Source organism: Aotus nancymaae, unplaced genomic scaffold, assembly GCF_030222135.1.
Source record: "Aotus nancymaae isolate 86718 unplaced genomic scaffold, 86718_ANA_hifiasm-v0.15.2.pri h1tg000003l, whole genome shotgun sequence".
Lineage (NCBI taxonomy): Eukaryota > Metazoa > Chordata > Mammalia > Primates > Aotidae > Aotus > Aotus nancymaae.
Window position 1 is genome coordinate 77,024,686 of NW_026988414.1, and position 23,145 is coordinate 77,047,830.

Genomic DNA, 23,145 nt, shown 5'->3' on the forward strand with positions numbered 1-23,145 from the left:
CTGGCACACTGTGGGTGCTGAGTAACTACATAGAAGAGTGCCCGGGTGGGGGCTGGTGAGCTGGGCAGGGGTCTGAACAGTGGGGACTCGGGCGCCCTACTCCTTTGGGTGCAGGCCAGCACCTGCACCAAAGACCACATTTCCTTTATCTAAAGCTAGGTGTGCTCCCTCTAGGCATCCCCACCAGGAGCTCGGCCCGGCAGCCCCTGGCCTACGGCCCCTTCAGCCCACAGTCCAGTGCAGCCCCAGGAGGGGGTCTGGGGGAGCCCCGAGGTTCTAGGGAGTGCAGGCACCAGGAGAGGCCCAGAGGGAGGACGGAGGGTTCCGGGCCCTTGCCGCGCCCCACGCTTCCCCTTCCTGGCCAGGCTTCTTCTTCCTTGAGCTCACCCTGTGTGGCCCCTTTGTTTTCCGGGCTGGGCGTGGCTATATTTAGGCGGCAGGTGTGGGAGCCCCTGGCAGCCAGGTCGCCGGCCGGTCATGCCCCCCACGTGATGCCTGGGCGCTATAAATAGTTGCAGGTTGCAGCGGCAGCAGCGCCTGGAGCCGGCTCCTCTGTGGAGAGGCAGTGCCCTGCCCCGGGCCCGGCGCCACGGGCACCCCTCAGCCAGGCGCACATGGAAACAGCAGGATGCCTGCAGCGCAGATGAGCCTAGTGGGTGGGGACGCTGCCTTCTGGGCCCCCAACCCCGCCAGGGAGGAGGTGGTGCCCCCTAGAGGGCTGGTCGGGAGCCCCACTGGTGCCGAGGGAGGGGCCTGTGCCCCTTACCAGGACGTCATCGTCATCGGAGACCAGTCCCCCGGAACTCCCCAGAGCACCCACCTCAGCCCTACCTATGGTGCAGCCTTGCTTCTCCTGGGACCCACTGAGCAGCGGGCCTCCAGCCTCTTCCCCAGTATCACACACTGGATTCAAACTTCTTAACCGGCTGTGCCATCGGGAAGGAGGGTGGTAGGCTCCCTGAATCTCGGTTTCCTCTTCTGTATGGGGATCCATGTTGCTCCTGCCTCCTAGCCATGAGCCAGAGAGAACCCATTTAACTGGATACTTGGTCTGGCCTGGGCCCAGAGAATTGTCCTCCCCTCTCCCTGGCCTCTTTCCTCATCTGGCAAACAGGGACAGGGATGGACCCTTGCTTAAAGGGTCTTGAGAAGATACTGGCTCTGAAAGTAACTGAAGGCTCTGGGCCTGCTGGTCTGAGGAGACTGAGCCAGACCTTGGGAAGGGGCTGCAGGGCTTGGTGGCAGGAGGGGAGGAGGGGGCCGAGGCTGCCGGTGGGCCCTGTGATGTGGCCTTGGGCTGGGCAGGGGTGGTAGAGACTCATAACACGTGGAGGCCGGGGCAGCCTGTCCCCATTTCACTGAGTGCCCATCCCTGGGGATCTTTAACACTTGCTCTCTGGGCCCTCCCCAGTGACCTCAGGGGGGCATGTGGTTAGGGAAGGGTGTCCTCTCTGGGGATCAGCCACTGGGCAGGGCAGAGCCCCACACTCATGCTGGGAGCTGACTGCTTTACTCTCACCTGGGATGGAGTGGGGGCCCCAGCTGCAGAGCCAAGTGGGGTGTGTGGCAAGACCCCAGCCCAGTACAACCTCTACCTGGACCCCTGACACCATTCTAGCCTGGGCTGTGACCCCTGCAGATGCATGGCATCCTCAGGCCTCAGGTGGGCAGTCATGTGGGGTGGCTCAGAGCCATCTCCCTGCCCAGCAACCTGCAGCCCTGAGGACCTGTCCATTGCCACTGGGCAGTGGGGCCAGGCCACGTGCTGTTGCCTGTGGGGTCTGCCGGGGTCCCTGGCAGCCGTGGGCATGAGAGCTGGGCTGGCCCCTCAGGAAGTGGCCCCCAGTGCCGTGGTTTCTCGGGCACTTTTCCTCCTCTCTTTCTGTAAACATGAGCTTGCCCCGGTGTGCACGCACACGGGGACATCCTGCTGCCCCGGGAGGGACCCAGGTGTTTGTGTGCTGTTGGCACTCGGTGGCTTCCCTCACCTGCACTCAGGGCCTGTGCTGGCTCCAGCTGGGCTGGGTGGGGGCTGGTGGGACCAGGGACAAGATTGTTGTCTCCACCTTTACCTCCTTTCCCAGCCCTGACGCTGCCCTGCCATCCTATCTTTGCCGACCATGGAAGGAGCAGATCTGGACCTTACTTAGTCATTCTCTCCGCAAAGTTGCATAATCTGACTCTAAAAATTGCCAGGTGCAAGGCTCTGCTGTCAGGTCTAATTCCCATCAGGTGAAACAGGAAACGTCTTGGCTGAGGCAATCTTGTTCCTCAGGCTGTGGCGGGCCCCATTCCTGGAAGTGACAGGAGCAGGTGGGGCAGGATGGCTTCTGTCCCCACACTTCCCCTCAGCTGCCCTTGTGCAAGGTGTACCCCTGCTCACCCAGTGACTCACAAACCTGTTGTGCTCCTGGGCTCATTAGGTAAATGAATACACTTAATTATAGAAATTAGATGAGTCTCCGGTTCTGGCAGGAATACAAAGTGCAGAGGTTGGATGGGAAAGGCAGGTGACTCAGAGGCAGGACTGAGGCAGGGCTGGGAGATTGAGGGAGTGGGAGAGGGAAGAAAAACTGTCTCAGAAGCAGAGGAAGCAGCGTGGAGAGTGATGCCACAGCAGCTCGGGGCGCGGAAGGGACACCAGGTGCCACCAGTGGGAGTCACCACTGAATCTGGGCAGAGGCTTCCCGAGGGAAGGGTCTCCCTTGCCTAGGCGGCCACCCACGACCTGCACCAAGCCTGAGGCTACAGCGCTAGGGACCCCCACCTGGGCCTCAAGCCAGAGACAGAAAACATCAGGCCTCTTCTCCCAGGGCAGCACTGCCCATAGGCACTGCTCTTCCAAGGAGTCAAACCACGTTTACATGAGCAGAGATGCCCCACATGACAGCCTTCTTCCTTGCTGGTCTGTGTGTGGGGTGGACAGACAGACAGGCTGTTTGGCTACTGGTTAAATTTGCAGTGATTAAAAATATTAACATAGGCCCAGCTCCCCAGCAAGGCTAACTGGCCCAGGTGCACTGTGTGCACATACACGCCTGGTGACTGAGACTGGCCTTGGTGGGACCCCAAGAGGGAGGCAAGGCCAAGAGACAGGTCCAGAGTGTGCACCTACAGCCCAGGAAGAGGCAGTTGTGGGTGGGGAGAAGCCCTGGGACTGAGCTCCCCTTTGCTCTCCTGTTCCAGAGCTGAACCTTTTGGGAAGCTGGGAGCTATGGAGGAGAGGCTTAGGGGCCTACGTTCTTCTCTCCTGACTGCTCCCTCCTGCTGTCCCCGTTGGCCCTCAGGGAGTGAGCGCTGAGGGCATGGAAGATGCCTGTTTGTGCGCATGTGCCTGGAGGGGAAGGTGCAGCTAAGGGGCAGAGTGACCAGGGGGTGGGCCAGTGAGGGGCTGAAAGGGGGTAAGCAGAAACTTTCTTAGAGGGTAGGGCGAGCTGTACCACGATGCCAGTGGAGACAGCCCCAGGCTGGTTCCAGCTGCTCCAGCTATGTTGTTTAGACTCCAGGACTTTCCACAGCCTTGGTGAAGAAAAGGCACACGGCTCAGTGGGTGCAGCTCCTCAGGGGCCACGTTCCAGGGAACACTGCTGGGTGGTGGCCCTGGGCGGGGGTGGAGGGGCCTGGCCCTCCTGGGCCCTCTTTCACTGTCTAGGTCTGGACTCCTGAGGACAGACTCTAGGGCCCCACACCCAGCTGACTTTTGTCCTGTACCATCCCCAGGTAAGCTTCCCTGCCACCCGCCCCCCGAGCTCCTTATAGTCCAGCAGCACAAAGACCCCACAGTCACCAGCATTGACCTTCTCGACCCTAAGAAGCCCTAATTAGCACCTGCCACCATCCTCCCAGGGAACTGGCACTCTGCCACATGGGCCTGAGTGGGGAGGCCCAGGCCCACTCACTCCCGGTCTTAAATGTGACCCGAGTGTGGAGAAGTGCAGTACAGTATGGCGTGGGGAAAGTTGCTGAGTGTGCACTGGGAGTTTGGTGACATTAATTGCCATGCTTGCCTAGCAGGGCCTGTTTCCCAGCAACCCACCTGTTCCCTCTTGAAGGTCACCCTAATTGGCTGAGCTACATGCTTGTTGCCAAGAAGCACTGTGGAGGCATCTTGAAAACAGAGCAGCCAGGCCCCACAGGCACCCCAGGGATATTATTGGAGGGTGGGACGCCGGCTCCCCTCCCCTGTGCATGTGCACCACCTTCCCCAGGTGCGGCCCACTCCCTGTACCTCGTGGTCCCTCCTGACTGGCACCCTCATGGCCCCTTCCACATCTATTTCCACTGAGCCCCTCACTGCCCAGGGAGGAAAGCAGGTGTGCATGGCACTCAGCTCCGTGTTCTTGAGTCCTACACGGGGACCACTCATTCTAGACTGTCCGCTTAGCATGGTCCAGCCAAAGCAAGGCTTTGGGCACTGAACAAGGACACAGTGGAAGCCACTGCCTGTTTGGGATGGTAGGCAGGAGAGAAGGGCACATCCGGGGCCCAAGGATAGGACATGGAGGTGAACAAAGGAACACAGGTGAGGGTACAAGGTCTGAGCATTCTCCATCTGCAGCCTTTTGCTGGGGTTGCTGGACCACCTCCTTCCAGACACCAGATCACTGTTTCTGCTTCTGCCAGCCCACAGAATATACACCCAGCAAAGCTGAACACACCCCTTTCAGGGCCTGGTTAGACTCGGGAGCCTGGGGCTTCTGTGGGAACAGTGGTACTGGAAGGGCTGGGAAAGGAACTAGAAGATGCCCAGGGAGCCTGCATGGGCTGGCAGCCCGGGGACATGTTCGGAGGGATAGAGGCATCACAGGCTATTCCTGTAGCTGCCACTGCCCCTTCCTCACTCAACTTAGTTTGGGTCTGGGGTTTGGGGACAGAGAGAAATGGGGGATGGAAAATCCAGCTGGTTAAGAAGTGGCAGGGAACTTGGGGAAGAGTTTGTTTTGCAGGGAATCAGGGTTTATAAATTCCTGGTCAATCATGGTAAAAAAAAAAAAAAAAGAAAGGGAATCAGGGTTTATTCTAGAAATAGGCAGAATGTTGAGAGAGATTAGGTAACAGGGACAGGGCAAGAGAGATGAATAAGTGATGGAAAACCAGGTAGGAGCGTCTGGTCCTAAAACCAGGTAGGAGCGTCTGGTCCTAAAACCAGGTAGGAGCGTCTGGTCATAAGACCCCTGGTTCTCAGTCACCACAAGCTCTCCACCATCCTTGTTCATTCCTGCCCCCTTTCCGAGACCTGGAATCCGTTAGCTCCACAGCCCAAATTCTGCCCTTGCCTTGCCATAGGCTTGGGGCCTGGGGATGGAATTTCAGGCTTTTCTGACAAGCAGAGAATGGGCTGCTCCCTCTACCTCTCCAAATCCTCAGAGCATTCCTCAGATGGGACCCACTCTTCCTGCCCACCTGCCCCACCTCCTGGTCACCTCTGGCACTGCCTCAAGAGGAAGGACAGTCTCACCCTAGGCACTTGCACATGGAGGTCTGCCCATCCTGTGCTCCAGGATTCCCGGGGCAGGATGGGAGGATGCAGGGCTGTAAGGGGCTCCCTGACTCCTGAACGTTGTTGGCACCTTGAGGGGTGACCTACTTGGGAGGCTTTAGCTGTGTTTAAAGGAGGTCTAGGGAGAGGCTGGCAGTGACCCTGTGGAGCGGGGCCTGAAGGCAGCAGTGGGAACCAGAGGAAGAGAAAGAGATGCAATGGATGCACGGGGCGGGGCCCTGGCCTTGTGTGCCCTCAACCCTCTAGTGCTGCTCTTTCCCATGGGCAGCTGGACAGGAGCCATATGCCCTTTTGTGATGGAGGTGGCTTTTCTAATCCAGGGACTGGAGATCAAGTACCCATTCTAAAAGCGGGGATGCATCCAAGGCAGAGGAGATGGTGGCCATGGTCTCAGGGAAGGGGGTCCTCAAGCTCTTTGGGGGGGACTCGGGAGACTCAGCTCTTGGGGGGCTCCCCACCTGTCCAGCTTGGGAAGCCATACCTTTCCGGACACTACCATCGGCACAGGCATGGTCCCCAGCGCTCAGCAGGAAGCAGGCAGCTGCCTTCTTGTTTCTGTCTCGAGTGGTGGAGCGTTGCAGGGCCCAGGGCTCCTTGGGGATGGGGGAGGAGGCCAGGGGCTGCATGAGGCCAGCTCCCTCCTCATCAGACAGCACTGTGTTGGCATCGCCATTCTGCTTAGAGTCTGAAGGGGGCACACAGAAAGGAGGCTGTGTGAGGGGCTGCCTAGGCCTTGCTCATGGGGTCATCTGTGGTCTCTCAGACCCAGAGTGTCACTTCCTCAACCTCAGGAGGGGCCTAGCGTCTACCTGGGAGTCTGTGTCACCAGGGCAAAGGCAGGATGCTGTGCTTGGTTTGAAGGCTGGCTTCCCTCCCAGCCTCAGCCTAAGGTCTTTCCTCAGGGATGAAGTCACAGCACAGATGCGCTATAATAGTGACTCCTCAAATCTGCCTGCTGACGGCTGCCCAAGGAGATCAGCCCAAAGCAGCCTGCAGACTCTACTTCCTCCTTGGATCTGGCTCAGACTGGCTCTTGGATGAGTCTGCACTCCCATGGAGAATGCCTAGCTTGCTAGGGGTGAGGGGTGGCACAGCAAGTGTTAAATCTGTAAAGTGGTGTCCATGCTTTCTCTCTGGATGATAGTCATTCTGGTTCATAGGCATCTAGGTCAGAGTCCTGTGCCCCAAAGACCTAGAGCCCTCTGCAATTAGTTCTGACCTTTGTCTGGGGAGGATACTGTGGGAAAAGCTCCGATGCAGCTCCCAAGAGCTATGGGCTTAGTCCCCACCCCTTGCCTCTGTCAGGCAGCAGCACAGGTGAAGCTCGGCCCTGGGATCTGGAGAAGAGTGTGCTGCTCTATGCAAAGACAGTGGCCCCGCCATTGGCCAGGCATGCCCTTGATGTGGCTGCTGCCAGGGTCAGGCTAAGGGCAAGGCTGATAGGGCCACTGTGAAGTGTACCTTGAGGAGCTGACCTAAGGACTTCCACATGTTAATATCAGGATTCTCTCTAAGCCCTGAATGGGCCTCAGAGTGCAGCTGAAATTCCCTGGGAGATTAATATTCACGAATTAGGAAGGGGTATCAGTTTGGTGGGAGAGAAATGGGAAGCCTGATGGGTGCTATTCTATCAAGACCCAGGCCCCTGACATGACCCTAGGGAATGAGAGGACCCAGGCATATATGATGGGCACATGCCAAAGGCCATGGGTGAGTGTCCCAAGCCAGGTGTCTCTCCTGCAGGGTCAGTCCCACTTTGCCCCAGAGCTTAGCCTTAGTCTCCTGGCTCCAGTCCAGCTCCCCATACCAGGAATTCCATTCTTTTCCCAGGAGCCCAGCCTCCACATATCAGTCAGGATGTCTTTCCCGCTCTCCAACCTAAGTCCATGTTGCTGGGGATTAAACTGTTTTCCATTCCCCATCTCCTGATTCAGGGGTGGAGATGAGCTTTCTTGGGATGGCTTTTCCTGTCCTTGAGGGACAGGATTCAGATGCCCAGGCTCTCCTCTTCCAGGTCACAGATACCAGTTTCTTCCATGTTCCTTCCCTTCCCAACACTGTCTGGGCCACTCCCTCCTCAGTTCCTTTCCATCCCATGTCAAACCCTGAGCCCAGGACTCACTCTAGCTTGTGCTGAACAGAAGGCAGCCTCCCACTGCTATTACGTTATCACATTTATTAGGCCAAGATACCAGACTCGAACGTTTGTAAAGAAGTGATTCATGTGTTGATGTACCTTGGAAAAACAGCTGCCCTGATCTTTGGCTAATAATGACAGTACCTGATATTTGTAAAGTGGTTTTAACTTCTCAAAGTACTTTCGTATCTGTCATTCATTTGGGTGTTTCAAAGTCTCAAGGGTAGGATACAATATCACTCCTATTTTACAGGTGCCTAGAGAGGGTGAGTGACTGGCCTCAGGGCACACAGCACAGTGGCCAAAATGGGATTAGAAACCAGGGCATCTAATATACAGCCCCATGCACTGCCCCTCACAGCCTACACTAGGTGGAATACTCACTCCAAAGATCTGATGTTTGGGAAGCTATGGGAGACCCAGCCAGAGGATAGAGAAATTCAGCCTCAACACTTTGCTCTCATAAAGGCAAATCTTATGCTTATCCCCACACAATAAAACACCAGCCCAAATCCCAAAGGCTGAAGTTCACCTGGAAACTCCCTTGGCCACTGGGGGAAAAGGGATTTTCCTTCCCAACTCCTAATCTCACCTGCCCGTTTCCTCTCCATCATACCCTCTTCCCAGGCAGGGGCATTGGTATCACTGTAGGTGCTGTCCCGGGGGGAGGTCTCCTCAGACTTGCAGTACATGGGTGACTCCAGCTGGGCCGGCTTTGGCACATGCTTCTTCTTGCACGCCAGCCAGCGCACACAGCGCCCCCACCAGCATGCCTGACCACGTCTTGGGGTACATGTCCCCATAGCCCAGAGTGGTCATGGTGACCACAGCCCACTAGAAGCCAATGGGGATGTTCTTGAAGTCGGTGTGGTCACTGCCCCGAGGGTCGGAGGGCCTGGCCCCGATGCGCTTGGCGTAGTAGATCATGGTGGAAAAGATGAGCACGCCCAGGGCCAGGAAGATGATAAGCAGCAGAAACTCATTGGTGCTGGCCCGCAGGGTGTGGCCCAGCACACGCAGCCCCACAAAGTGGCATGTGAGCTTGAAGATATGTAGGATGCGCATGAAGTGCACCACACGCAGGAAGCCCAGCATGTCTCGGGCCACCTTGGTAGACAGGCCGCTCAGCCCCAACTCCAGGTAGAAGGGCAGGATGGCCACAAAGTTGATGATGTTGAGCAGGTTCTTGATGAAGTCCAGCATGTCGGGGCAGCACACGATGCACACCAGAAACTCCAGCGTGAACCACAGCATGCCCTTGATGTAGGTCAGGATGGGCTCCGTCTCTACCTCCTGCCGGAAGTGCACGCTGGTGACGTTCCCCATGCAGAGGATCTCCGTCATGTTGCGGTCGATGTTAAAGGCCTCATGGGTCTCCAGGCAGAAGGTGGTGATGGAGACCAGGATGAAGAAGAGAGAGGCAAAGGCCACTACCTATGGGCAGGGGAGTAGAGCAGGGGGCAGCTGTCAGACAGGGATGGATAGGCCCGGCTGCGGACATGGACTTCTGCATGAAGGTTACCAGGAAGGGCATGCCAGGGTAAGAGGTGGGATTAACATATGGAGTCAGGGGCTGGAAGTCCCTCCTCAGAGGGTCTTTATTCATCTGCTCGGGGGCTCTAGGACAATGTTTCCCAATCTTTATCACAGAAGAGAGAAGCTGCTCTTGGCTGGAAGCAACTGGTCAGAGATGTACAGCTGCCAGACCTGCATTCCATAGCTCTGCCCACCTCCGACCCATTTGCGTTTTAATGCTTCTCAAGCTGCAATGGGTGTAAAAACCACTTGGGAATCTCATCACAATGCACTCCTGATCCAGAAGCTTGCAGCAGGCCCTGTGATTCTGCACTTGTAACAAGCACTCAGGTGAGGTTCTTTGTCCACGCACCGCAGTTGCAGTAACTAGGCTTTAAGACAGTGGTCCTCAAAGTGTGGTCCTGGACTAGAAGATTAGGTCTCTGGTCCTTTGGTTAGAAATGCAAATTTCAAACTTTACTTAAACCTACTGAGTGAGAAATGCTGAGGGTAAGGTCCAGCAATGTTTTACTAAACCTTCTAAATAATCATAATGCACACTACAGTTTGAGGTCCACTGTATGAAGGGACGCCTAGAGGCAGGTTGCTACAAGGAATGACCCTAGACCACTTTCTGCTGGCTGAGCCTATGAACCATAGTCTCTTCTGCCTCTCACCTCAGGATGTCCCTGCTGACTGCCTAGGTGGTGAGGAAGTCCCTGAAGGTGGACAATATGCACCGTGGCAGTTGACAGGGTGGTCTGATCACAAGAACCAGTCCCACTCCTTCCCACAAACAGACATTTCCTGGAACTCGAGCTCCAGAGAAAAAGGAAGCACACTCATCAGCATCAGAGTGGCAGGGGCTGGTCCCAACAGCTGCTGGGATCTCGGCTAGAAGGATGACAGCAGCACACGGCAGAGGAAAGACTGGGTTTAAGTGTCCAATCATTATGAATGGAGATGAAATGCATGTGCAATAACACCAATTACGGAGCCTTCGCGTGTTATTCATGCCATGCCATTCACCACTGTCAGGGTGCCCACTGATGGGGTCCAGTCTCATGTCTCCTGCTGCCGCCTGTCCTGCATGATGGCTGGACTGCACTTCCTCCTTGACCAGATGGCTGAGCCTAAATAGGTGGGTAAGGGAGGTCTGTGGCCTCATAGTACCATTTGGTAATCCCCATGCCTGCCTGACCCACCCTGATTTCCACCTGGCTATGTAGACAGGCACTGGCATGTCCCTGTCCCCTGTCTAGTGAGGACTCAGAGAGGTTTTCCTCCCTGGGAGTCTGCAGTGGGATGGGGAGGGCACACCTTGTACTCCATACTGCAAAACACCAATGAAGAATACAAGGGAAGCTGGGAAAATTAAGCAAGAAGCAGCACCTCCAGGGCTTCTGGAGCGGGAGCAAGTTCAAGGGGGGAAATCTGGGAATGAATAGTCATCAGCTGTCTCTTCTGAGCCTGGAACTGTTAAGCACTCTGTATATGCTTCAATTGCCTTCAATGCTCCCAATGACCCTGTGAGGCAGGCCTTATCTCATTTTATGCAGGATCAACTGAAGATCAGAGAGGTTACATACTTGCCTAAGGTCACACAGCCTGGAAGGGATGAAAACCAGATTTGGACTCAGAACTGTTTAACCTCAAAGGCTGTACCATTTCTTCATACCACAATGTTTTCAACACCTCCCAGGCAGGGTCAATTCACAGGCCTGGGAAAGCCATCTCTGAATCACTGATCCCGTTCCCAGTTAGCTCCCTGATGACTGCTATTCCACCGTAGGAATGTGTGCCTTGGGCATAGGACAGATCCCCCATCACACACCTCAGTGTACCTCATTTACACTTTAACTTGGATGGGTTGATCAGAAACAGCATGTTAGGAGAAGGCTGCGTCCGGGGATGAATGGCAATGAAATGCGTGTATAATAATTACACACACTTTCTCTATTTTGCACCACTGCTGGAGCTTTTCTGGCCCGTTTCTCCCCAGTGAAGGTAAATTTAAGTTCCTTTTCTGGCCTCATTCTTCCTCTGAAGAAAGGGGCTGCCAAGTCAATACAGGCTGATATGGGCATTAAGTAAATGGCTCCGGCCTGTGGGCTCTCCATGGCCATCCAGAGGTGAGTTGGCAAAACTGCCTGTCTGTGACCATGGTCATGCTGGGAATCCAGTCCTGGCACCACCCTCTCCCCTGAAAAACAGAGAGGCTGAGGTAAGGGGCATGGACAGCATAACCTAATTCTGCCAGGAAACATGGGAAGCAGAAGCTGGTTCTCTGAGGAAAAGTTAGCCGGGAGAACAGACTCACCTGGGAGACTGAGCATGAAGTTAATTAGTGACTTGGAAAAACAAGTTCAGGAAGAGCTGCCAAGTGGGTGAGCAGAGGGAGGGAGGGAGGGAGGCCAGCGTGGTGCTGGCCATCCTCTCACAGCAGGGATGCTTGCCTCACTGCCCTCCTCAACTGCCACCACCATGGGCTCATTCTGCAGCAGGCAAGAGAGTCCTTCAGGCCCAGTGGGTACCAGCCACATCCTGGATTAGGGAACAACCCACTGGATTCCTGTCTGTCCACTCACCTTTGCTTTTTTTTTTCAAAACACAAGACTGTCCCATCTACTATTAACTGCTACCCTCCACCTCCACCCTCTAGAAGAGGAGGTGAGCTAAAGAGTGGCCATGTGTGCCCATTTTTTAGGGGAATGAGAGGTACAAGAGAGGGCAGATGATTTGCTCAGGATCACACTGAGGCCAAGTCTCCTGACTGTCAGCCCAAAGCTCTTTCCAGTTGGCCCTTCTGACTAAGCAGGAGGGGACAATCCCCCCCTCCTTTGCTGAAACCTTGGTGGAGCCTCAATCTTCACTGTGGCCTCTCCAGGGCTGGGGCAGCAGGCACCCAGCAAGCCCCAAGAAGCCCTCACTCCCCAAGGAGACAGAGCTGTGGCCTGAGCTGTGGCACATTGCTCCAGGTGGGTCCTGAGGTTACAAGTTCCCCTTCGGGGCCCAAATGATTCCTTTCTGCCCTAAGTTGCTCCCAAACTGAACTATTTCATTTGTGGTTGATCCTGCTTGCAAATGGCACTTTTCGCCAGGCCTTCCTCTGGGGGCAGGGATACTGCTTTCTTCCTCACAGCTCCCTTGACTTCCTAGCACAAAAGGGGGCCAAGGGAAGAAGAGGTGGCTGCAGCAACACCACCCTGCTTAGAGGCCAAAGCCTCAGCCTCGAGCCTTCTATTCATTCCCCACTGGGCCATCCTGCCATCCTACAGAGCTGGCGTGGACATCTGAGTCTCCCTCTCATGTGCCCCTGTGCGGACAGACTAAAGGGAGAGAACAGCTAAGGGACCCTACGCTAGAAGCCTTGGCCCCAGGTTTAGACTTCCTGGATTCCTCATCCTGGCCCTGCCACTAGACCAGGTAAATGTACTCTCTACACCTGTTTCCTCTATATAAAATAGGGACAGTACTAGCACCTGCTTCACAGTGTAACTGTAGAATTAAATGAGCCTCTACATGGTAAATGCCTGGCACCCAATAAGTGCTCCATAAAATAGAGATAAGAGCTGAGGAGGGGTGGGGTCCCCTGCATGCAGCTTTTGAAGGTGAGCTGAATCTGGAGCCAAAATAGCAGAGAATCTTTGCTTTTTAGAAGTGAAAAAGACTGAGAAAGTTATCCAGTTCAACTCCATTTCTGCTGTTTTACAGATGAAGAAACTGAGGCCCAGGGAGGAGTGACTTGTCCTGGTTTTCATGGCTGAAGCTGTTAGTTCTTTCCACCACAAAGTGCATGGATTCTACTGGAAGTCAAAACTTCTAAGTAGAAAACTGCCAGTGAGCTGGCTCCACCAGCAGCACTTCCTCTCCTGCTAGAAGGATGCAGGAGGGTCTCAGCACTCTGGACAGTAGGCTCCCATCCTCTATGCTGGAGAGTGCCTCTCCTCACACAGCTCCCTGTGCCCCTGGGCTCCTCAGACACACTGGCTGGCTGTGCCCTGTTGAAAACCTACCCATCTTCAAAGGCCCAGGTGTTCAGCCCTATTACCAGAGTCCTCCACAAACCCCACTGGTGGCCTGTCCTTGTAGAAATGTAAAGTCATATACTTCCGGGTTCAAGTTGGGCTCTGCTACTGACTGCCTATGAGACCCTGCATGAGTTTCTTCACCTCTCCAAGCTTTAAGGTCTTCATTTATAAAATGGAAAAAGGAGCACCTACTATGTACCAGACACTGTGTTGGGGAAAATACCAGGCAACCACCCTTGCCCCTTGGACCTTACATTCTAATGGAGGCAGCCTATTTACAAATAAACAAGTAAAATACACAGTATGTCAGCTGTTCTAAGTGTTATGAAAAAATAAAGAGAAAAAGGAGATAAGGGGTGTGAGGATAGGGGAGTTGCTTCCAGCAGAGAGGTCAGGTAAGGCCTTAATGGCAAGATGACACCCGAACAGCCCTCAACAGTGAAGGAGTGAGTCATAGGAAGACCCAGAGAGTTTGAGGCAGAAGGGACAAGTAGTGCAAAGGTCCTGGGGCTACGATCTGCTTGCTACATCTGAGAGGATGAGGGCAGTATCTACCTTGTATGAGGGTAGTATCTACCTTGTACGGTTGTTTTGAGGATGCAAAGAAACGACACTTGTAAAACTCAGCACAAAGCCTAGAGCATTCCAGGAATCTGGGGCAGGCTGGGTTGAGGGCAGAGGTGACAGACGCCAATCATTGGGAACTGAACACAATCAGTGGGGGCAGGGGACAGCCCAGGGAAGAAGGGCCAGGGAGATAGATGGACACATAAACATAAGGAGACTCAGACCCAAAAACCTATGTTAAGGATGAAGTGTAGGAGAAGCAAAAATTGAGAACACAGCCAAAGACACTGGCAGAGTAAGATCTAGGGAGATGGGGTGAGGGACTGAGCCTTCCGGGGAAGCCAGATCCTCATGCCCAGGCAGTGCTGGAGGACAGTGGGGCAACCCTGGGCGTAAGAGGCAGGAAATGAGAGGGTCTGCCAAACAAAGCACCTCTGAGCTAACCCTGGCTCCTGGCTGAGGGCCTGCACTAAGGCCCAGGTCCCAGTAGAGAAACATCCCCTCCTCTCCCCTCCATGGGCACCCCTAGGAACAGGACCTGGCCCTGCCCCTACCCTGTGCTGAGCCAGGACCTTCTGGTCCCAGTGTCCAGAGCCCACCTCTACCTACGCCTGCCCTCTGATAAGCCAGCACTTGGGGCCTCTCAGGGCCTCTGGTTTGCCCAGAACAAATGAGTCCCAGTCCCAGAAGGAACTCAGTCTAGCCCAGATAACTATTCAAGAACCCAGTATTCAGTCAAACGGAATTCCTGGTTATTGCCCGTCTGGGGTCTATGCTGTCCTCACTGTGCTTGGGCTGGCCTCCTGACCAGAAAACTCCCCCTTTCCCCAACGCTGCATGGTTTAGCACTACCCACAGTGAAGTTTTATTTATTTACATATTTATTTATAACGTGTCTATTTCCAAAAATTATCAATGGGTGCTAAGTCAGTACTTTACAAGGCCCACCCAACTCAACTTCTATTTCCTTGCAGAAGCCTCCCTGAACAGCCCTGCCAACCCCATCCCACATAGAGGTGGGATTTGTTGATTCCTCCTCTCACTTCCTATTGAACTTTATTTTTTTATGGCTCCTATGGCACCTCTCATGATCCATCTTGTATTACTGTTGCCATTTCTTGTCACCTAATTTCCCTTGACTGCCACCTATGCCACCTGACTTGGCTTTTGTCAGGAGTGGGGGACCCCCTCTGACTCAGGTTTGGATTTCTAGAACCCCACATGTGTCTGGCATGTGTATAGTAAGCGCACAGTAAGTGTTTTCTGAATGACTGAGTCCAAGGTCACCGCCTGCTCTCTCTCCTGGTCCTGGTGAGCCTGTCATAAGAAGAGGTCATCAGACCCACTGACTGGGACAAAGTGACAAGGGTATGCCTGCTAATACCTCTAGGTGCTGGGGCCTTAGGACCTCTGCTGCCCTCCAGGGTGAACCAGGTCCACTTTCTGATAGGAACCCTTGCTAGGGGCCAGGTAACCACCCCTTAGCCTTAAGAAAATTCCAGCAGGGAGCAGGGGCAGAGGTCATGGCAGGTCAGTTATACACAGGGAACAGGGTGGTACAGAGCTCTGGTGCCCAGCATCCCAGGCTGACATTGCCCATGGGTGGAGGTGAAGGGCCCAGGGTCTCCTACCCCCAAAGCCAAGCTGCCTGACTCTGCTCCTACCTGCTCTTCCCTCAACTCACCAAAATAGCTCGTTTATTTTCTCCCCTTCCCCCACTCCACACCCCACCCCAAATGTGACAATCAGAAACACTTCAGCATTCAGAGACAACATGTTCAGAGACAAATGTTGGTCTGTTCAGAACAGGAGAAGGAAACAAACCCAAGAGGAAACTGGGAGGCTGCCCTGAGGGCAGGGTCTACAGGAAGGGGGGTCTAGGGGAGGGAGTCCTGCAGCCTTCAGCCTGGCCCCTTCCTGCACTTCAGGAATGGGGCAGAGGGGCTGCCCAAGGCAGGCTGGCACTGCCCTCCTGGGGAGCTCAGAAAGCCAGGGTTCTGCCCTCCGGGGCTTGGGTTCCTGACTCACCCTAGCTCAGACAGCACAGCATCAGTGAGTGCCAGCCCTCACTCTAAAGCTTGTCATGACCACGGACCTGTCCCCCCAGGCAATACCCAGACCAGAGAAGCCAGGGAACTTCCGAAGGGGACGAGCAGGAATGGAGCTCTGCACCTTTCCTAGAAGGCCTTGGTTCCATGCTCTGCCTGGGCCAGGGAACTTCCCCTAGTCTTTTCTCCTAACCACGCCTCCCTTCATTTTTCCTATGGAAATCCCGCAGTAAGAAGAGAGGTTAGACTCAAGTAACTCTAGGGAGTGAGAAGTAAAGGGAGAGTTTAGGGCAGAGTGGAAGCAGCAGCTCTCTAGTGAGGGGCCACCCTCTGGAAGCCAGAGGTCCTCTCTGGGAAGGAGCCAGAGGCTGTAGGAGGAGCACCGACTTAGACTCAGGGAACCTGGGTTTGGATGCTAGTACTACCATAAGCGGTGCGACCTTGAGCAAGCCCCATCGGGCCTGTTTCCTCATCTGTATACTGACATGCAGATGTGAACAACACCTGCCTCACCTAGGCCAAGCACAGGCCAAGCCTCCTACATAGTAACTGACACATAACAAAGGGGAGGACCTGGCTGGAGCTGCCTTCCTGGTGCAGGGAGTTCCTAGGGGTCCCGTCCTCTCCTCAGAAGGGAAACATCAGAGGAAAAATGCACTGATTTAGCCAAAGGAGAGGACCTGTAATCTTTAATAAGGCTGACAGCTGAGCTAAAGCCAGCCCTGCCCCAGAGACCTTGGAGACTAGGGTAGTGGAAGGGCGACCTGGGCCCGTTCTTTGGGCGTCTTGTCTGCTCTCAGAAGAGAAGGTTCAGGATTCTATAGCTTTTGATGCTGCCAAACCTCCACTGGGCCCCTTCAAGCTGTGAAGGCACCCTGGTGAGCCTTCACCTGCCCTGGGCAGCAGGCATTGGGCAGGTAAGGACAGGACCAGTCTGCTCCTTGTGCCTGTTCCCAGCTCAGGCCACAGAAACAGAACCACCAGCAGCAGCCGCCCACGGGCCCAGCCAGTTAATGGAGCAGGGGTGAGCATCCCAGCCCAGGAGCCTGCCTGAGTGGAACAGCTCCTTCGGCCAGGCCTGTAGCTAGGCAACAGGCTCTCATAATCAGCTCAGCTCACTTTCCATTTGTATCATTTTGCTCCTGTCATAATGCACTACTCAAATGACCAGGCTGCTGTGTGAGAAAGGAGGCCTCAGGGCGGAGCACTGCTCCTCTGCCCCCCTTTGCCCACTGCCCCACAGTGCTGCAGGCCCTTCCAGGGAGGAGGCAGCTGTGAGTGAGGGAAGGTAGCACACATACCTGGGGTAACAGGGCTGGGAAGGAAGGGACAGGGTGACTAGCCAGGGACAAATGGAGGGCTGAAAGTGCAACCCCAGAACTCCCCATATGGTGTATACTCTCAGGGCTGGAGGGTAATAGAATAAGTCTTCCTCCTCACATCTCCAACTGCCCCTGGGTTTTCTGATGCCATCCACAGGAGGTACAGAAGCTCAGAAGGACACCACTCAGGCCAGAGTAAGAAACAAGCTCTCCATCTCAACAGGAGCCTAGTTCAGTGGAAAGAATGTGTTGTAATCACAAGAGCAAAGGCTTAGGAGTCAGGGAGTCTGGCTTTGATTCAAAGCCCGGCCACTATCTGGCTGTGTGATCTCGGGCAAGTTGTTTACCTTCTCACAGCCTCAATCTATTAAACGGGGATAATCATCGGGTTTTAGGATTACTGGGAGGATTAGAGATTAATGTAAAGTATATACAGCAATGTATCTGTCTGGGATGCTCAATAATGAGTAGTTATTTATTAATTTTTAAAAATGATGTATTCCCACTTGTATGTCCCAGGAGCAGGTGAGGGCTTGCCTTTGCCTGTGCTCCTCAGCAGGAGGCAAGTCCTCTTTTGGCACACGTGCTGGCCAGAGCTCCATCCAGATATTCACATCAGGATTAAGAACCAGAAGGCTGGAAACTAGGGGTGGTTTCCTGGTTCTAATATTAGTTCAAGTCTTTGGCAAGAAACTTAATGTCTCTGCATCCTGGTTTTCTCAATGTTTAAATGGAAGAATTAACCCTGCCCCGTCACAAACTTCAAGACCTCAACTGGAATGCCTGGGCTGACGTGATTCCAGGTCAAAGGGGCAAAACACCTTGGGTTCCTGGAAGACTTCAAGGGGCAGGTCAGGCTCTGAGCTTACTCAAAGAGGCCCCCTGGCTTGGTCATTCAACAGTGAGTTAGGGAGAAAATAAACTCAATGATACATAAACTCAATGATACGTGGGCTGCCACTTGGAATTCCAGGAGGGAAGAAGAGCTGGTGAAAAACCCTCAGAAATCATAGAATGCTTCGAAATAGGGCCTAGCTCCCCTAACCACCTCATCTCGTCCCTGCTTCTCTAGTTTGTCCCCTTTCCCCATCCCTATCTCTATCTCTCCTCCCCCACCCCCAACTTTGAAAGAGTCTGAATGATATGTGCCTGTCTCTCTCCTCTAATGCAGACAGCCAAGTGCTAACACTAGCAAGGTTAGTGATCTACATGAGAAACCCACAGAACTCACAGCAGACTCAGTCCAGGGGCATCACTGTGCCCTCACCTTCTGAGCTGGTCTCAGGGCTGCAAGGAAAGAAACCCAGGCAGCTCCCTCTAGTTTTATTCTCAGTCCTGAGAAAGGTCCCTGCCTTCTTGTGGCTGCCTGCAGCCCCAGCCTGGTATGCCATGGCCTCTGAGACCTCTGCTTCTCCCTTCTCTTCCAGGCAAAAGATGCATCTGCGCTGGCCTGGCATTTATGCCAGCCTGGCTTTTCCCTGCAGGCCTGTTCCTCAATTCCCTACCCTGCCTTCTTCTGTGACTAGGAAGAGTCCAGCACAGGGGTGCTGGGAAAGGGAGGGTGCTCTGAGATTCATTAACATGGCAATTTGGGGTGCCAGAGGAACCAACCAGGTTCCACAGCAAGCAGCAGTCCCCAGACCCAATGAGTTGCATTGCTCTTTCCTGTCTCCCAGACAGACCCCAGCCAGGCTTTAGGCTGCTGACCATAAGATCAGACACCAGCCCCCAGAGCTTTCCTTTTTTAAAGAATCTAAAGTCATCCTTCAAGAATTTTTTTTTAGCTGTCCAAGCATAATGGGGTGAGTATGTCCCCCATTCCCTTCTTCCACCCAAAAGGATTAGGGAAACTGGATTTACTTGGGGAGAAGGTGGTAGGTAGGGATTAGGTCTTGCCTAAACCAATCCATGCTTCCACCTTCCCCCATACACCCATTTCAAGCAGTAACCTGAACCAGGGCTTTCTGGAAAGACTATGCTGCAGCAGAAAGAAAAGAAGTGGCAACAAAAATCTGGTATCATCACCAGAAAGCCTGTGGCTGGCCACTGGCCAAGGGAGCCTGCAGGACCTAGAACATTAGGCCCTTCCTGTTGAATTCTGCTCTCATCTCAGCTGAGGCCAGGACATCCCAGGTGTGCAGGAAGCCTTGGGGGCATGGCATGCTCCCTGGGAGAAAGAAGGCCTGGAAAGGAGGCTGAATTGTGGTCTCAGCTTGGCCTCTCATGAGCTGAAGATGCTGAAGCCTATGTCCCCCTCTCTGAAGTGCATAGTTGTGAGCACACTGAGCTGCGGGGAGGATGTAAATGAGGTGGTACGGCATGGAAGCATCTAATAAAACCCACCCCAGTTTCCTTCCTCTCAACCCTGCCCCCAGCAGAAGGCCAAATTCGAGCTCTCCAGGACCACAGTCCTGTGCGGAGTGGAGGGCAGCCGAAGATAGGGTGGCCTGGCAGACCAAAGAAGTGGGTGGAGGAGCTGAGCTGGGCACCCCACTCACTGGAGGGGATGCAGCAAAGCAGGCAGCTGAGACTAGGTCCAAGTAGTAAGTCAAGTGTGTGCAATCTCCTGATGGAGCGTGCAGGGGAGAGGGTAGGAGTGTGTAATTTTCCTGCGGGCCAGGAAGGGGGTTGAGAGGAAGGCGGGAACAACCCGTGGTGGTAAGGTAAGTCGGTCTCTGCTCCTCCCTGTCCCTACCCACCACCACCACCAGGGACCCTATGCAGATGCGAGGGGGAGACCCGGGCTCCTGCCACTCACCCTAGCCGCCCTGGAGGAGTAGGGATCCTCAAAGAGCGGCCGCCCCCAGACCCGGCGCCGTGGCCTGCGCCTCCCTCGTGGGGCCCAGTCGCTGCAGGGCCAGCTCCCGCTCATCGTCGCCAGCCTTGTCGCCTGGCCCCGTGCCGCTTCCGCCTCCGTCCGGGCTCCCGAAGATGTCGAGCGCCTCCTCGGCGTCGCGGTGCTGCTGGTAGGTTATCCAGGAGCAGGGCTCCACGTCGGTCTCGTCGAAGCCCCAGAAGGTGAGCTCCTCCTCGAAGAGCGGCCCGCACACGTCGGCGGGGCAGTGCAGCTTGCCGGTGCGGTAGTAGTTGAGCACGTAGACCAAGATGCCCGGGTGCCTGTCGAAGAAGAACTCGCAGCCCCTGCTGCCGCTGCTGCCGCTGCTGCCTGCACTGCCGCCATCGGTCTCCTGCCGGCCCCCGCCGTCGGGGTCGGCCAGTCAGGCGAGGCGGGTTCCTGGTAGGGTGCGCAGAGTACTGCAGTAGGTCTCATGTCGCGTGCCACCACGTTGATGATGATCTTCTCCGACGCCTCGCCCTTGGCCATCTCCTCCTTCAGACACGTTTTGGACGGAGGCTTGTTCCCCGACTTGCGCCCACGGTAGGAGAAGACACACACCGAGCTGATCTTAAGAAGCCCTGCGGGGCTCCGGCTTGGGGCGGCTGCTGCCCTCCAAACACCCTTCCCGAGGAGGTAGCGTCAGACCGGGGAGGGGAGCAGACGAGGAAGAGGCAGGAGGTGGCGGCGGCGGCGGCTCCCTCTGCTGCGTGGCCCTGCCTCTGCCTACCCCCTCCCCTGGGACGCGGAGCGGGTTTCTCCGGTGCACAGGTGGTTGGGGTTAGGGTAGGAAGCGCAGGGGAGAGGGAGGCGGAGAGAGGTAGGACCCCGGGAGGTAGAAGCAGGCACACACGCGGTCCCCCGCTAGGACGGGACACACAGACGCTCTGGGCCGGAGACACGCCCCCACTTCACCCCTACCAAAGACGAGGAAGCGCACAGTCCGAGCGCACTGTGAGGGTCCGGGGCGCGCGCGCTCACACTCACACGGGCCACCCTCTGGCTCCCAGACCGCACCAAGCCCCGGAGCAACCGGCTTCCCCGCAGTGGCGGCAGCGCAGCAGCAACAAGTCCTCCGAGCAGCTGCCGGGGCCGGGCCGACGCTCTCACGGCAGCCGGAGCTCCGCGGGCCCGGGCTGCGTGCGGTCAGTACGAGGCGGCGGCGGCGGCGGCGGCATGTGGCTTCTTCCCCCCATTCATAAATCCAGCGCCGGGCGAGGAAGGCGGGCGGGGCAGAGCAGAGCGCGGCGGCCAGGCTGGCGGAGGCTGCTCAGGGTGAGGCGGCAGCTGGAAAACAAGCGCACCCGCAGAAGCGAGTCTCGGGTCCTGCGTCCGTGGCTGGGAGCTGCGCCGGACCTTCTTGTGGTCTGTCCTGCCCAATTCACCTTTCGGACCGCCCCAGATTTCCATGCCACCGCCTATTTTAACCTTCCCTGAACCAGGCAACGAAGAACATGAGGTGTGGTGCCTGCTCTGAGCCCGCAGCACTGGCTGCTGTGCAGAGTGTGGAGGGCAGGCAAGGAGGAGCCCACCGTCCCGCCCGGCCACCCTCCGAGTCCGGGGGCCCAGGCCTTGTGCCCTCCCTGCACCTGGACTGAGGCTCCAGTGACCTGGCCTGCTTGGTGGGCAGCTGGGAAGGGGTGCTGGGCAGGGGCACAGGTGAGAGGTGTGGGCTGGAGGATGGAGGGCTCTGCTGGGTGAGGGGTTTGAAGTGCCTTTCCTTGAGTGGCAGGCAGTAGTGACAGGGCTGGGCTTGGGTTGGGTCCAGGGGGCTGGAGGGTCTGCTAACAGCTGGGTCACCGCTGGAGGGATCCTGGGGGCACTTGTGTGGCCCATCATTGTGCTAATGGGGTAACAAAGGCCAGCGCCTCACACAAGGTCTCTCAGTCCTTCCGTAGAGAGGGGAGGGGGCTGCATGCTCCTGGGACTCCTTTGTCTGGGAGCTTTGGGGCCATGAGACCCAGAGACGGGGAGAGGCAGGTGTGGAGTTGCTTTGAGCCGCCCGCAGGGCCCCCGCAGCCTCCCTCTGGGCTGTTCACGGCGTGAATCCGCTCCTGGCTACCTGTGGTGTCACCACCCTGGCATGTGTGCCTGACAGCTGGCCTGTTGGCGTGGTCTGTCCCCGCCTCCCTGAGCTCCTGGAAGGGAGGGCTGGCCTGTTTATCCCCTGAGCCTGGCTGAGCCCTGTGTGAGCAGTAGAGACACAGGGGCTGGGGGACACTGGCGGGCCAGGGGGCTGCTGACAGGAAGGAGACTTTCTGCAGAAAGCAAGAGGTGATGAGGGTGGCCCTTGGCCATGTGTGGGTCCAGGCCCCTCACCTCCTTGTGCTGGCAGCACTGACTGAGTGCCTGGGCCCCATTCCCTGAGGATGGGCCACCAGAGAGACCTGGGCTCAGATGTTCGCAGTGGCCAAGAATCGGAAGAGGAGAGGGCAGCAGTCCTGGGTGGGTTTTCCACAGATCACAGTGGGCTGGCGGGGGCCAGGCTCAGGCTTCTTAGGGGAGCTTGGTCTCTGTCACAGTAGAGGGACCCATCCTCTGTGTGCTGAGGTTCAGCATGTCCTGGGGGTGTGTGTGTGTCTGAAATCCCGGTCCCCTGTGTCCTCCATCATGCCCTTCTGGCTGTGTGGTAGCTGCCCTATCGCCTCCAGGCCTGGGTCAGTCCTGGTAGGAGCCGTTCTTCCTTGTGCTGCCATGTAGGGAAACTGAGGCCTAAGAGGGTCACTCAGCATGGTCAGGAGGAGGCCCCAGGAGAAGTGTCGCCTGTGACTGTGGGCTTAGGGCAGGCTTGAACCCCTCATGGGAGAGTGGGGCCCCTTGTGACCCCTTTCTGTTCATTTTCTTCATCTCTGCCCCCAGATGCTGTGTGCTGTGGACACGCCTGGGATTCACGGAGTAGGCTGCAGGGTCCAGCCCTGAGCACTGCTAGCCCGAGGTCCCCGAGCCTGCTGCTGAGGGTCCCCACGCTGCTGGCTATCACCATTGCCCTCAAGTGCTGATGGCCTCTGCTGTCCAGCCCGGGGCCAGCTCTACTGCATGAGCCCCCTGCCACACTCCAGGACTCACTGTACCCCGATGGGGTAACATGACAGAGGCCCCGCACATCAGAGGCCACTGTCCCCACAGCCACTGCCCGTGACCCCTGGCCCAAGGGTGCTGGAGTTGGGTCAGTCATTCTTCCTCTGGCCG

General features: G+C 56.0%; 1 pseudogene; it reads right to left on the reverse strand.

Moving 5' to 3' along the window:
- Positions 1–276: 276 nt before the first annotated feature.
- On the reverse strand, positions 277–23,131 carry LOC105710502 (potassium voltage-gated channel subfamily C member 4-like; annotated as a pseudogene).
- Positions 23,132–23,145: the final 14 nt, after the last annotated feature.